The 16,345-nt window shown below is 32.5% G+C and overlaps 1 protein-coding gene across 9 annotated transcripts in view; it reads left to right on the forward strand.

The window, feature by feature from the left end:
- The window catches only part of LOC120772466 (protein hu-li tai shao), a 76,479-nt gene that overhangs the window by 7,585 nt on the left and 52,549 nt on the right, over positions 1–16,345 (forward strand). For all 9 annotated transcript variants that reach the window (XM_040101104.1, XM_040101095.1, XM_040101096.1 and 6 more), the window contains exon 3: positions 8,166–8,247. The gene's annotated coding sequence lies outside the window, so the exon portion shown is untranslated. The remainder of the gene's footprint in view (positions 1–8,165; positions 8,248–16,345) is intronic.

Genomic DNA, 16,345 nt, shown 5'->3' on the forward strand with positions numbered 1-16,345 from the left:
AAACGACTCTGTAGAGCTTGGTTGACATAGCTATAATAGTTTCCGAGGTATGTACAAAAAACTTAGTAGGGGGCGGGGCCACGCCCACTTTTCCAAAAAAATTACTTCCAAATATGTCCCTCCCTAATGCGATCCTTTGTGCCAAATTTCACTTTAATATCTTTATTTATGGCTTAGTTATGACACTTTATAGGTTTTCGGTTTCCGCCATTTTGTGGGCGTGGCAGTGGGCCGATTTTGCCCATCTTCGAACTTAACCTTCTTATGGAGCCAAGGAATACGTGTACCAAGTTTCATCATGATATCTCAATTTTTACTCAAGTTACAGCTTGCACGGACGGACGGACGGACAGACGGACGGACAGACAGACATCCGGATTTCAACTCTACTCGTCACCCTGATCACTTTGGTATATAGAACCCTATATCTGACTCTTTTAGTTTTAGGACTTACAAACAACCGTTATGTGAACAAAACTATAATACTCTCCTTAGCAACTTTGTTGCGAGAGTATAAAAATAAATGTTTAATCAAAAATATAACATAAAAATAAAATACAAATTTATTTTTAATTTTTGAATTTTAATGGATTGAAAAAACAATTAATTCCAAGTTTATAAATAAAAATTAAACAAAATAATTGTTTTAAAACTTACATTTTCGCGTTTACGTAATTCGAGTTCTATTATTTTGTGAAAAACTGTGTATAAAATATATCAGATATATTTATTACTTATTACTTTACTTTATTTACTTTTTATTCCAGCTTTTAATTTTAAAAATATCGTTTTTATAAACCGCTCAAATATTTAAGATAAGGAGTATTTTTTAAATTTTAATTGAATTTAAACTTTCAATTCTCAATTTGTAGTATTCAATTTTGAATCACAAACACAAAAAAATTATATTTTCATTTTATAATCCTAAAATCGGTTTAAAAACTTGAAAACTTATTTCTGAAATAAAAAATTTGCAACGAAAATTTACAAAATTTTTATTAGTCTGCTTTTTTGCTTGTGTATATTTTCTTCTCCTTTCTTACAATTATTTGTTTTATTTAATTTGTCTCTTCAATGTTTCTGGTATTACGATTTTTTTAAGATATACTATTTTTTTCTTACGTTACGTTCGTGTAATTATTTTGAAATACGGACTGTTCGCCAACATTTTTTCTTTAGCTCCTCTGTCATTGGTTTACTTATTACAGCAGTGCAAGTCAAGCAGCAGCAGTAATGACGATTATCAGTGTTTTGTTTAGATTTAACTTTCCATAATTTTTTAACTTCTCAATGTATCTGTAATTGGCATTGTTTTTGGGGTATTTTTTAAAAATGCAATTCTGATCAAATAATCTTAAATAAATGGGAATGAACTTTGTTAATTTTGTTAACATATTTAAGTTTTGTAGTTAAAAAAAATGAAAATGGAAAAAACTTTAAGCTGTTTAGCTGTTAACACCGTGACAATTTTTAAAACAGTTCACCCTGTTTTCCGTTTTTTTAAATGAAATCTGTTTTTATCACTATTACGGGAAATAGCAAAGTAGCAATCCGCACAACTGTCAGGTTTAAGGCTTGCATGCTTGTCACCTTTTAATCTGACCTATATATTGTTGCAACACCATATAGTGAAACTGCACTTTCTTTATACTTAGCCTATGCAAGTCATACAACTGTCTGCGGCCAGTTGCGCGCCAATACTTAACTTAATTTTTTAATCTGTGAAATTGTCAGTTTTTATGCCTTCAGAGCAGTGGTTATTAATCGCTACATATTTTCTCATACGGTTCGAATCTTTAATCGCTCAACCATTTAACGGTTAGTGGCAATATTTCAATGAAATAAAAAAGGAAAATCAAGGTACTGACCTGCCGTCGTGCTACTCAGTGATTGTATGGTTGGTTGCAGCTGTGGATGAAAAGCTAGGCGAATTGCTGCATCAGCGTCATTAAAAGTTGCTTACCATTCCCATACGGGCACTGGAACGTATATATTCATATACATATATGTACATAATCTGTACGATTGCATGAGTATGAACGGGTTGTATTTGTTGTACAGAGCGTAGTCGAGACTCATCTATCTAACTACTTACCTCTCTACCTACAAACCATCCAACCAATCTACCCACTTTCAAGCTTATATTATATATCTGTATATGTCTATATATACATACATACATCTAACACGGTTAGGCTGCTCATCCATTTACATTATGTGCGCCGAAAGCTTAAGCATACTCGTCTCGAATGTTGTCTGCAGTCCTCTTGATAATTCTACCATACTGCCGCTTTCGAAGTTGATGATGATAAAGAATGTTGCTTGCTAGTAATGCCTAGACATACGGACAACATTTTTTGTTTAAAGCGTTGAATGACACGTCTAACAAACAAAATGACTTTGCAACGAGTCGGTATATGTATACATATGTACATAGAAGTGTTATGTACATACATACATACCTGTATATGGTATATGTATGTACATATATATTCCTCTAATACTTATTGCATATTGCAATATTTTCATTATAATCATTGCGATGTTTATTTTTAGCTATTTTCTTTCGACAACCTACAAGTGGCTTTTCTTGTAGCATTGAGTTTTAAGGTGTAAAAGAAGCGGCAGCTAACTTGCTCGGGTTTTATACCCAATTTAAAATGTTATGCGACTGTTGAAAGAAGGTTAAGGGGGTATTCTATTCTAGAATTTTGAAAAATTCGATTTTTTTCATATATTTGAAGTTTAGACCCTAAAGAACATATCCTCCAAAGGATTTTTAAAAATTAAAATTATTTTAAGAGCTACAGCTACTTTAGTGACGCAGTACCTAGCCCGGTTCGGCCGTATCGAATTTTTTAGACGCGTTTTTCTCGAAACTACTTTTCTTCCACACGGTACCGGCATTATCTCAAGTTCTATACAAACGATTTACTTGAAATTTTGTGTGAACCTTCTTTATATAATCCTTTATCGTTCCTATAAGCATCGTGTCAAAATTTTTAATATTAAAAAAAATCAGGAATTTCAAAAAAAAAAGCGTAAAAAATGATTGTTATTTTCAGGCAGTCGCCATTTTTCAAAAAAAAATTTTTTTTCGTGTTCCCTGAGGTAGGGACTATAACAGCATCCTTACTGATTAAGAATTTCTTTTGATTTTTTTTCAGACAACCAGGAAAGTCAGGATCAATGTCACCAGGATGCGCCATTTTTTTTACACCTGTCTCTCTCCCTATATTTGGCAACACAGTTATCTCAAGACTAATATTTTTTCAATTACTTGTTACTGTTGCTTCATGTTTCTCCCTCTTAAAGCTTATTATTTAAACCCAACCTTAATATTTTTTGCTGCTGTTAGCAATGCTTTGTTGAGATTTTAACGATTTTCTATTTTTCTTTTAATTATTTTTGTTTGACATTTACGGTATTAATTGCTGGTTTGATTGAGTTTTTATTTTTATTTCAGTTTTTAAACATTTAAATAATCTTTGAATTAAATCAGCCATAGGTAAAGCTGAAAGAGAGTATTCATAAGAGGTCAAAGTAGCTTAGAGTTTTGAAACTGTAAATTTGTTTATTGGTTAACACCTTCTTTTTTTTTGTTTATTTGGTTACATTGGCTTTATTTTAAAGTTTACATAAATGTATGTTACGCAGCTGTTTTATTATTAATGACCTGGCGCTGTTACTTAACTTCTCTGTTTAGTGAAATATTTATGGTTTAGTACCAGCACGCTGCTTGAGCTCATTTTCATTTTAATTTTAGTAAATTTGTTGAATTTAAATTAAATATTTGAATAAGTCTAACCTATTTAAAATATATTTATTTAAATAGAACGCTGTAAATTTTATTAAAAATGTCCAAATTTTTTTGTTCATTAATATTTGTTTTAATTCTAAACATTTACGTTGATCTCGCATAAAAAGTACCTTCCACTTATTATTTCTTTACCAAAATGCAACTTGAAACCACTGTTAACTCTACCCATTTTATATATGTAGCTATATTTACTATTAAGTTTTTACTTTTCCTTGTAGTGCAATCAGGGTTGCAAATTTAAAAAAAAAAAATAAATTAAAGTTTGAATTCCAAATTATTCCAAAAATATTAATTACACATAGTAAACTTTATCCCAGAAATCGGTTTTATTTAATCCCAAATACCGAATTGTTTTAATTTAATTTTTTTAATCCAAGCCAACAATTAAGAGTTAAAAAATTTTTTTTAACGCGTTTAAAAAAACAACTTTTAATCCCAAAATTGGATTTAAAAATTGGAAATTTATCTTTAAATCTAGTAGTTCGCAACGCTGATTGTAATTGATTGTGATAAGTTGCAAATGTCACATAACTTTGTAAGCAATTTTTAAACTTTCCAATATTATATCTTTATAATATTACTTTCATTAGAAACTCGAAGAAATGCATAATTTATGCAAATCCATATTGAATCACACAACTATTACAACATAAGATTAAAATACAGTAATACATAATAGACACCGCTTGCCAACATGCTTGCATATTAAACAGAGCGAGCGCTCATAAAATTACTACTGAGTTTTGTGGTTGTCTACCTTCAGATGTTGGTCGCCTTTTGACGTCGAACGCTATTACTATGTATTACAAATACAACAACTACTGTTGATTTTTATGCAATCTACATACATTTCCATTTATAAACAAACGAAAAAAATAAAGATAAAAGCTATTAATAGGCTGAGGCTGGTTGTCTACAAAGTAATAAAAGAGAAACGTGTTTAAAAAAATGTTGCGAAGAAAATGAAATCATCCACGATTTTTATTGTACAACAATACTAATACTGAGGCTATAATTTCCTCAATCGTTTTTGTTTTCATTGCGAATCGCACGAAATTGCAGGAATAAGATTAGTGCAGCAATTGTTGCCAAGTCTGCGGCTGCATGTACATAGATACAAACATTCATCGGTGCTCTGAATGGGTTGTGAAACAATAGACGCTTAACGGAGCATGTAGTACATATATACTCACACACTTTTCTACGATATAATGACGGCGCTGTAAAGCATTTGTTGCTTGATTCGGTTCCGTTGCATGGTGCATAATGCTTTTGTATATGCGTGTTCATATCATTAAAATCAAATTCATAATTTTTTTGTGCTATAGTTAATGCGGCGTTTTTCATGGCATGAAGAGGCGGTAATCGTTGAGGTAGTAATTAAACGTGAATTTGTTCAAATTATGCTCAATGAAATTATTAGCATAGTTTTTTAATTGTGGGCTGATTTTGAAAAAAAAAATCATAAAGAAAATGATTTCATTGCTTGCTTGTTTTTTGAAAACTGTATTTTTTGTAATAAAACATAAAACCCTAACCTAACGGTCTAATATTTAATAACTTAAATAATTTTTATATTTCTAATTATTTACTATTTTGTAAAATTTATCCACTTTACGTCACTAAAATTCAAAAATGCATCACTCATCTTTTAATTATTTGCAATGTTATTAACTTTGGTGAGTAAATGAATTCAGCGAATGAGAAGGAGGCGCATGTTAATGTTACTGCTCGTAATTTTGTTTTCTCCTTTGAGATTGGGGGTGGCTGTTGGGTTGTTGTACTGAGCGCTGTGTTTCTATGGCATTAGACACAAGCGAAATGATGATGTCATGTTTTGCAAAAACAGATATGTGTGTATGTACATAAATATGTACATACACCGCGATTATTTAACAAACCGCACACTCGTATGCACCTCGTAAGATTTTGCAAAGCAGGTTTTTGTTATGTGGAAGGAAGTATAATTATCGTTATATTTTGTTTAAACTAGCTATTTTCCCGTTGTTCTTGTTTTCAGTTATTGTTTGAGTATTAAGTTTGCTCATCTGGGCGTTTATTTACTGACCAACATTGCTCAATATTTACGAATTAATATTGCTTCCAAGTCTTTTCATAATGATTTCTATTCAGTGTGCTTTACTTAGTCTACTTTTTATTAATTTCCTCTTGTGTGCACATTTCGTTTCTTTCGCACTTTACTCTTGCAAAATTAATAGGCTCCACTATTACAAGCAATAGAAAAAGCAATCCATGCTCAAACGCACACAAACCAAGCAAGTCCATATGTACAATTATGTATTAATATTTGCGCGCTGTACAAATGCGTGTGGTAAAATGCAGCACATTTACTATGTTAATTGAAATGAAATGGGGACACCAGGTTCGGTCTTACCCAGTCTGGCCGGGCTAACTACTAACTGCGTTATCCGCAGAGTCTATATTTCCTACATACATCGTATATTTTAGGGAAAGTTCTGCTTGGGACGCTTCGTAGTTGTTAAGAGGTTGACACTTAAGTTATTTGTAAATTTTCATATAAATTTTAAGTATTTATTTGCATATAAAACACACATATTCACTAATTTTTTTTTTTAATTTACGTGAGCTATTCCCTGTTCTTGTATAGAACCTAAAGCAAGTTCTCGAATGGAAATTTTTTTTATTTGTAAAAGTATTATAACTTCGGTGGGGTCAAGTCCGTTGTTGTATTTTTTCCTTTTTCATTGGTACTTGTTCTCGTCGAATATTATTAGTTTTCTTAATTGCGTTATTTGCAAGCTGTAACTTGAGTAAAAATTGAGATATCATGATGAAACTGGTAAGTATCGGCTCCATAAGAAGGTTAAGTTCGAAGATGGGCAAAATCGGCCCACTGCCACGCCCACAAAATGGCGGAAACCGAAAACCTATAAAGTGTCATAACTAAGCCATAAATAAAGATATTAAAGTGAAATTTGGCACAAAGGATCGCATTAGGGAGGGGCATATTTGGACGTAATTTTTTTGGAAAAGTGGGCGTGGCCCCGCTCCCTACTAAGTTTTATGTACATATCTCGGAAATTACTAAAGCTATGTCAACCAAACTCTATAGAGTCGTTTCCTTTAGGCATTTTCATATACAGTTCAAAAATGGAAGAAATCGGATAATAACCACGCCCACCTCCCATACAAAGGTTATGTTGAAAATCACTAAAAGTGCGTTAACCGACTAACAAAAAACGTCAGAAACACTAAATTTTACGGAAGAAATGGCAGAAGGAAGCTGCATCCAGGCCTTTTTTTAAAAATTGAAAGTGGGCGTGGCCTCGCCCACTTATGGACCAAAAACCATATCTCAGGAACTACTAGACCGATTTCAACGAAATTCGGTATATAATATTTTCTTAACACCCTGATGACATGTACGAAATATGGGTGAAATCGGTTCACAACCACGCCTTCTTCCAATATAACGCTATTTTGAATTTCATCTGATGCCTTCTCTGTATATATTAGGAACCAATGATGATAGCGGAATAAAACTTTTCACAAATATGGTATTTGAAAAATATGTAAATGACGGATAATGATTATCACTTTATCATGCGAGAGTATAAAATGTTCGGTAACACCCGAACTTAGCCCTTCCTTACTTGTTTTTATTTGTAAAAGTATTATAACTTCGGTGCGGCCAAGTACGTTGTTGTATTTTTCCTTTTTCATTGGTACTTGTTCTCGTCGAATACTATTAGTTTTCTTAATTGCGTTATTTAATTAACTTTAATACAATGAGACAAATAAAATTATTGTGAATACATTAGCGAATGTTTTTTAAGTCCCAGGTTATTTTAAATTGAAAGCAGTGTTTTGGTTTACAGTAGCTGTGAAGTTTACGAAGGACAAGAAATTAATAATTATAACATATTTGTGAGTGTTTTTATTTTTATTTTAACTTTCAATATTTCTAAGTGTTTTTTAATTGCGTAGTTTGGTTTGAACGTTTGTTTTTTTTTATGTAACAGATTAAAGTTATTGTTGTGGCATAAGGAATATCCAAAAAGAAAAAGTTGTTGTTGTTATTATTGTAGCGACAGAACTCTGCTGAGTTTGATTATCCTTGGCCGGATAAGAAATCCGAGTCCTACCCATTTACGTAGACCCAATTGTCGTGGGAAGGGAAATTAAAAAAGTATTGCTTGAAAGCCAGTAATTTTTCTATTACAAAGTCTTAGTCAAAGTCTCTTAGTTTAAATATCTAAAAAAACAAGTCGAAAGCATTATTTTAAGCTTCATAAATCACATATTACACCATTATATGTTCATGTGCATTTTCGTTAATTTTTTCTAAATTTTTTGATTTCAGATTAAATAATTTGGCTTTTTGGTGATTTAAAAAAATAGTATTAACGTAATACTATATGTAATTCATGACCGATTGTTAATAGGTAAGTTTTTATATACATATGTATGTAATTCTATTGACGAAGTCTCATTAATGAGAAATTTATTTATTAAAATGCGTAAAATCGTATGAGTGTTGAAGTTTCTCTGCTCAATTAAATAGCTATAAACACTTTTATTTTTGTTCATCTTTCCCATATACCAATGGTTTGTAGTATATGTTTATGATATGTCATAATAGCAATGATTGATGTGTCCAGCCCACCCGCACACATATTTATTTGGATAACGATTTAGTTCCGTTGTTGTAAATTTCGCAAAGTTCTTCCGTCCATTAAGAACAGTCATCATCAAATATACATATGTATGTATGCATGTAAATTACTAGCCATGAGCAAACCGAGTAGATTATGCTTGGATGCAAACACTTTGTTTATATGTAAGCATGCAGAACGTACGATGTTTATATTCACTTTCCGGTCACTTAAACCTAATTGTGTCTAAAAGCGCGGCTGAAGGTCTTGAGACTCGTCAATTTGCAGAAAAAAAATATTTAACTGTTTGTTTGTTCTCCTTTTTCTGTGTTGCATAAACCACACCCGCAATTGCTAATGTCAATGTATGTATGTATGTATTTGTTTGAATTGAAGTGAACACTGAACAAACTTCGACTTTGTTCGTAGGCGAGTTGTAATTTTGTTTGCTCGTTGAATTCTTTTAATTATTTTTCTTGAAACGTGGTTTTATCAATTTTTGGACAGCAGGGAAATTTAACAGGCTTGCTATTTTATTTACTTTATAAAGTAGTCAATGGAATATTTAATAAAATATAATTTAATATAATTTGACTTAGTATGTATCTATTATATAAGTACATAGTTTAACAATCGTTAAGGGTGTGTGTGGATAATTATTTAATTGGACGTCTCATTATTTTTGATGGAATTATAATTTGATATTATTAACGCATTTAAGCATAGCTTAATTCACTAAATTCAAATATGCGAAATAAAGTCAGAGAATTGGCGAAAATTGTGGTTGAGTCAAATATAAATTTAATAAAAAATATAAAAATGCAAGTGCATTGAACGGAGCATAATCTAATTCTAACTCAGTTAAGCGTGCTTAGATTACTTAACTAAGTTGCGTACATGACCTCAAGGTTTTTAATTCAACAATTTATTAGAAATAAAGTCCATGTACTGCCAGTAAACTTTTCTAATAACACACACTTTTGTCGAAATGTTTAAGCGTAAAGTAAAGAAAATATTTCTTTGGTTATGAGGAAGAAGTCACGGTCAGCAAAACAAAAGAAAGTGCATAAAAAGTTAATAAAAATAAATGAAATATACCCTCCCCATACTCCAAGTAAAAAGAAATAAATTATACTGAAAACAACTACAAAAAACATTAATAATACAAAAAACCACCACCTTCACCTCACCACTGCCATAGTTGCCGTCATAAACACCGCCTTAAATTGGGAGCAATCGTGCGAGTTCGTAAAGAGTTCATTTACCTTCGTCACACTTGAAAATTTCCAACATTGCCCCGACGGTCGGAGGAGTGTGCTTGCTTTGGAGTTGAGTTATTTTTGGTTGCCGACTTTTTGTATTGTTTTATATATTTTTTGATTTGTTTCGTTTTTGCTTTCTGGAGTTTTACACAAAGTAAATGATGATGATCGCTATGAATCAAGTTGTAGGAAGGAAGGTATGAAAAATGAAAAAAATACTAATTTTGGATCTCACTGCCATTAACAGTAGTTGTGAGTAAAAATAGGTAATGATGACAAAAAACTTTTAAAATCTCAATTTTATATGGTGAGCTTAGCGGATCTCTTGAGGAATTGAACTTGAGATATTAATTACAATTTGTGGACATATTAGCAATTGTATTAATTCTTTCATTTTTAAATGCTTTTAGAATGTCACTTAAACTGTCTTGTGTATCAGTTGCATTTTTCGAAATTAAATTAAAGAAATGTCAACATCGTCGTATGCCAAGTTTGAGGTCTCGGTCGAAAGCCAAAAAGAGCAAAAGTATCATTGCCAAATCGCTTACAAAATATTGTAGTCCACATATGTTCATAAATACGTATGAAAGTACATATGTATAGTATGTACATACATATGTATGTACATATATCGGTATATAAAATTTCATTCACGCATAGAAATGTGATATCACTCTGACATAAGTGTGTGCCTGAGAAGAACAACGCAGCCATTTATGTCATGTATGTATATTATAAATTCTGTTTAAAGTATGTTCACTTTTTTCATTTGAGGCAATTTCGTTCATAATTCCTTCGATCCCAGGAGGGTGGGTGGTTGGCATGAAAGAAAGCGCATGCCTAGTTGTATGAAAGTGCTAGGGTCGCTAGAGCTTAATTCAATTAAGTCGATGATGGAAGTGATGACAACATTGTGCCACAGTGGATCGGGAAATTGAAGTGAGGAGCCGGAGACAAGGTTAAAGAATTTAAAGTGTTCTCATGGGGAATTCTTTACTTCTTGTATAAATAATTTCAATATTAAACATTTTACGTTTGCTAGCGTTTCACCGCTTAAAGCACAAATAAAATTGTTAAATATAATTTAATATAAACAAAGGTATTGACGGATATGTCAAGTAGGTTACCAGTATCAAAAACCGACTGTTATCGATTATGCAATTTTCTTTCTTTATAATTAGCTGAGTTTATTTGTGTTGCCTTTTCTCGAAATTTAAGCTTATTTATCTTATTTTATATAATTTTTCTGCTAGAACTATTCAGTCAATGATTTCCACAATAAACTTATTATTTAATAATCAAATAGAATAACATAGTAACTCATATACAAATACATAACTAATATGTAGCACATACATAGATAAATAAAAAGTGGTCAACGACAACAACAAGTGTTTAACGAACACTAATTTGCATTTGACAACAATTTCTATTGCTTAACTAACTTCCTATACGTTTTGTAAATATTCACATGGTGTAATTATGCCTCTTTGTTTATATGCATACATATATACTTACTTATAACAATAACTTAATACATACATATGTACAAGTTAATAGGCATGACATCATTACATATTACGGCCACGTCGTCTTCGTATGTATAATTCGAATAGTCATCAAACAACTTTTAACAATGAAAACTGTGTACATATGTACATACATATGTTTTTAAGTAATCATAAATATCTACATGTGCACAAACATATTATACACTAAACTTACATTTTGATTAAAAAAATGCACATTTGTACGCTATTAAAACACATATGTATATACGAGGTGTGTTCCAAAGTAAACAGGACTTTTTGAATCCAGCGCCATTTCATGACATTTCATTCATTGGAAGTGAAGTTATTTCGTTTTAAGTGTCAGTATGTTTGCGTTATCGGTGCGAAAATGAGCTTCGAACAAAGAGCCAACATTAAATTTTGTTTTAAAATTGGTGAAACTTTTGCCGAAACGTTTCAATTAATGATACAAGTTTATGGCGATGATTACCTATCCCGTAGCAGAGTGCACGAGTGGTTTGAACGTTTTCAAAGTGGTCGTGAGGACATAAATGATGATGAACATGTGGGCCAATCAAAATCCGTGATCACCGGAAATTCCATCGAAACTGTGCGTGAATTCATCAAAAATCAGCCGAAATCATCATTGAAATTCATGGAAATGGAATTGAACATCTCCAAAACATCGAATTATCGCATTTTGACCGAAAATTTGGGCTTACGAAAGGTGTGTGTGCACGGTTTGTTCCGCACAAATTGACTGACGATCAAAAATTGCTCAGAATCCAACATTCGAAGGACGATTATTTGACCAAAAATCACATTTTAACCAGTAACTACTGCCCGTATTCAACTGATATGGCACCGTGCGACTTCTCCTTTTTTGGAAAAATGCATTTGCCCATGATAGAAAAGCGTTATGCAGACGTAGAGGCCAATCAAAAGGCTTGCACCGGCACCGAGCTAAAACACTCGTTCGACATGCTTTTGGACCGTGTAAAAAGCTGAATTGAAACAGAAGGAGACTATTTTGAATAAAATAAATTGATTTTGCCGTAAAACCGTTTGTTCTGTTTTATATTTTAAAGTCCTGTTTACTTTGGAACACACCTTGTATATTTAAAAAAAATATGAAATTTTGTATAAATATTTGGCGTTTGTAAAACAGCATTAACTGTAAAATAAGTAAACTATTTTACACATTGGGTAGAGTTAAACTTTTTTAACAATATTCACATTTAAAATGCATATTTCTTCGTTGACGAATTTTTTCGTGTTCAATGACCATTTTGGAACTATTGATTTAATCCAATCACATTTCTAACTGACAGATTACGACATTGTCCATGTCCCCTCGTCTTAACATGACTCGTCTAAGAAATTTTTTTTTGTGACAAGGTGCTCCGTCTTAATGTAACCAAAACATATTAACGAATTGAGAACAGCATCAGTAGACTTGACTTCATATTTTTAGTCGTTCTGTCATTTTTTCCTATCATGTTTCTTCCTACCTGTCTGTGCTCTGTCTGTCGGTTTGAGTTTAAAAGTGTCGATATTTAGTCGCTAATTTCCATTTGCTCTAGTAAACATGTTTTTTTCGACAGCAAATTATTTTATACTATTTTGTTGTCCATTGAATTTTAAACCACACTAGCGAAAAAAATTGTCTACTGTCAATTCGCTTAATCTATGTTTTTTTTATTCTCTACTCTCAATGTCGGCATTATTCATTTAATAAATACTAATATGAATATAATGTGTGCATATACTTATGTATCTATGAATCCGCTGTTCTTCTAAGTTTTTGTTGTTACACATATTTTGTTTCTTTTTCTTGTATGTTCTATTTGTGATTAAATTTCGGTTGTATTTCTTTTAATGTACGGAACAATCACATGTTTACCTTGTTCCTTTTGTTAAGTTTTCCATTATTCATTCAAATTGTTTTTCTTCTTTATTTTTATTTCTATATTTATTGTGTATAAATTGAAATTGGAAAGAATTGGGAGTGGCCGCTAGATTTAGTCACTTATTCTCTCTTCTCGCAGAATCACACGTTTTCCATTTGTTTGCTGTCTATCTAATTTTATTCACTCATTTCGTTTTGTAGTCTCTTCCACTTACGCTTTTGACTCGTGTACGCAAATTGTGCATTTTGGGCGAATAATTGAAAGTACCGCGTGTGAATTTCTTTGCTGCTGTTGCTCATCCATGCCAAATTTCACTAATCATTTCGATTAGTGTCGAGTGAGATGATAAATGATGAGTGGAAAGAGGAAATTAGGTATATATTTGCATAGGTACATACATATATACATATGTATATAATCTATGTTGTGCACACATAAGTATTTCTCCCTGAAAATATATAGGTCTATTTGATAGGTGTGTTTCATGATCATTTACCTGCACTGATCTATCTTCTGAGGTTCGTGATGGGTTTTTAGTCGAGCTTTTAGTACTTCATAACTTTTTTAAAGCCATATACATATGTATGTATCTTCAGTGAATATTTTAACTAATGGTACTACCGTTGTTTAGAAACTTGCTAAGAAAATTGTGGGTGTGAACAGTTTTAAGCCTTAATACATATGTCATCATGGCTTACTATAAATCCCATACTAATTATTAATGTTTTTAGATGAGTATTTTGAAAAACCAAACCTAGGGAATGTGGATGTAATATACAACCGAACAACTTTCATGTAAGCCAAAAATTTAATCTGGAGAAGTCTTATCCTTTCCTTCACGATATATGTTGATAATCAGTTAAAGACGATCATTTCACCAGTAGTCTACAAAACTATATATGAAGCTATCTATATGAAATTATCACCAGCTAACCTCACAACTCTTTTCAAGGTCTGATACTTTATGAAAACGTGCTATTTAATTTTGTATGCAAAAAAAAATATAAATTGAAGTTTCCTTTGTCATTTTGTATTCAATTTACATACAGCACGTCACACAAAACTCCGGAGCTACCGCACTACAGAGCCAGTCCAGTCCAACCAAATGGATGGACTTTTGAAGTGCAATTGATGGCATTAAGATACTTTAGAATGCGCACAGCGGATGAATTATGATGACAAAAAGCAACAGTCGGCAGATCATTGCTACTTTTAAGTGCGTATTGCCAGTCCGTCAGCAAATCCATTGAGTCCGCCAAGCAGGCAGTCCATCCATCTGTCCCATACCTTCAACCGACCAGCAATTCATCATGCAAACGCCAGGCGGCACGCGCTATGCGACTCTACCAACACTGCTTCCATTGTTGTAAAATGTAGCGAGCCTACTTTGATTTCTCGCTTTTCTTTTGCGAATTGCTACAAAGCCTCTTTAAGTTTCCCAGTCACGTAATCATGAATAATAAAATGTGCCATAAGACTTGCTATAAAACGCAAAAAGGGAAATGTGCAATCATACCAAAATCAAAAATTGTGAAAATCGCAACACTTTCGTGAAAATACGAGTACAAAACCACAAGAAATTTGTGTACGAATAAGTGTGCAACTCTAAGGTGCGTTGAAAACTTGTTGAAGACAAAAGAATTTATTTGTTGACCATAACCTCATGTAAATTTCGAGCAATAATTTTGTGAAAGTAAAAGTCTGGCCCTACAAGTATATTATTTATGTGCAATTTGTGTACTCATTGCGGGAATTATCGATTAATAATTTTAACGATTCACATTTAAATTTTTGGCCTACAAACACGAAATAAAAGATTTATTGGCAGAAATCTTTCGTCAATTGCTTCGCGGGATTTGCTCATTTTACTATACAAGTATATCAGTCAAATATAACGACTTGTGACAATTAAAATTTGATAATATCGAAGTCGTATTTGAAAAATCTTCGCTCTATGTTTTACCTTGGAGGTTTAGGATAGTTTATCGAGAATTACAAGTCGATTTGCAATCGTTTATATATAAGTGCTGGAACTTTGGTTGTAGAATAAGATTCTGGAGAATATTCCTGAAGAATCATCTATTTCCAGATTCATTAAAGCAACCAAACTTTCATTTACTGTCTTTCTGACTCATGCTATAAATCGTATTTTTTGTTAATTACTACTATTTTTTCTTGAAACTTCCAATAAATTTTACAACAAGCTGAAATGGGTACAAAATCATTTGTCTGTGGGCCTCCCTTAAAGTATCTTTCATACAGGCCATCATGATTCATTGTGTTTTTCCCTTATTATGCCAACCTACCACCCAACACCCTTATTTACGTTTAACTTAAACGCGATGACATCATGCAACATTCCTACGTCCTGCCTTTTTCCGCACACAATGACGTCATCTTCACACATATCCTGTGACTACGCCTATGAAAGTAGACGGCTGATTATATTTCTAGTGAACACCACGACAATTGAGTAAAGTGGCAATGAACTCGGAAAAGCCGGCCGGTCGATCAAACACCACGCCCGCAAATCGAAAATGTCAAGCGAATGGGGACAGAAATTTGACTTAGTGTAGCTGTGTGGAGTCCACACACTTGCTCAGCTCATGGTGCGCTGAATTATGTGGCGCCATAGAGTCAGCGGGCTGGGACACCACTTGTGCCTGTTGTTACGTGGAGTCCTAGCTTGGCACATCGACTTTTGGGGTGGCTGTTGCGTTATTCGCTTGATTGCTTAGCAGCAACATAACAACAACCATAAAGCGAAAACAAATAAAGTTAATAAAATATTCAGCATAAATTCCCGTCGTTATCCTAAAGCGATTGGGTTGGGTTTGAAACAGTCCAAGGAAGTCTTTATGTAATACTCCCTAGGCTCCACGGTGCCGTCTCTTAATATTTAATATTTTCTTTTTTATTGTTTTGCTTTCTTCATTAAAAGTCCACGTGAATATGTATGTATGTATATAGTGTGAACACAGCTATTTTATACTGATATTTATACTCCTGCAACATCTTGCTACAGAGTATAATAATTTTTTTTACCTAATGGTTATATGTATCACGCAAAACTAATAGAGATAGATATAGAGTTATATATGTATATACTTACATACATATATAAATGATCAGGATGACGAGACGAATTGAAATCCAGATGACTGTTTGTCTGTCCGTCCGTGCAAGCTGTAACTTCAGTATAAAT

The sequence above is a fragment of the Bactrocera tryoni genome, chromosome 3 (assembly GCF_016617805.1).
Source record: "Bactrocera tryoni isolate S06 chromosome 3, CSIRO_BtryS06_freeze2, whole genome shotgun sequence".
In the NCBI taxonomy this organism is placed as follows: Eukaryota; Metazoa; Arthropoda; class Insecta; order Diptera; family Tephritidae; genus Bactrocera; species Bactrocera tryoni.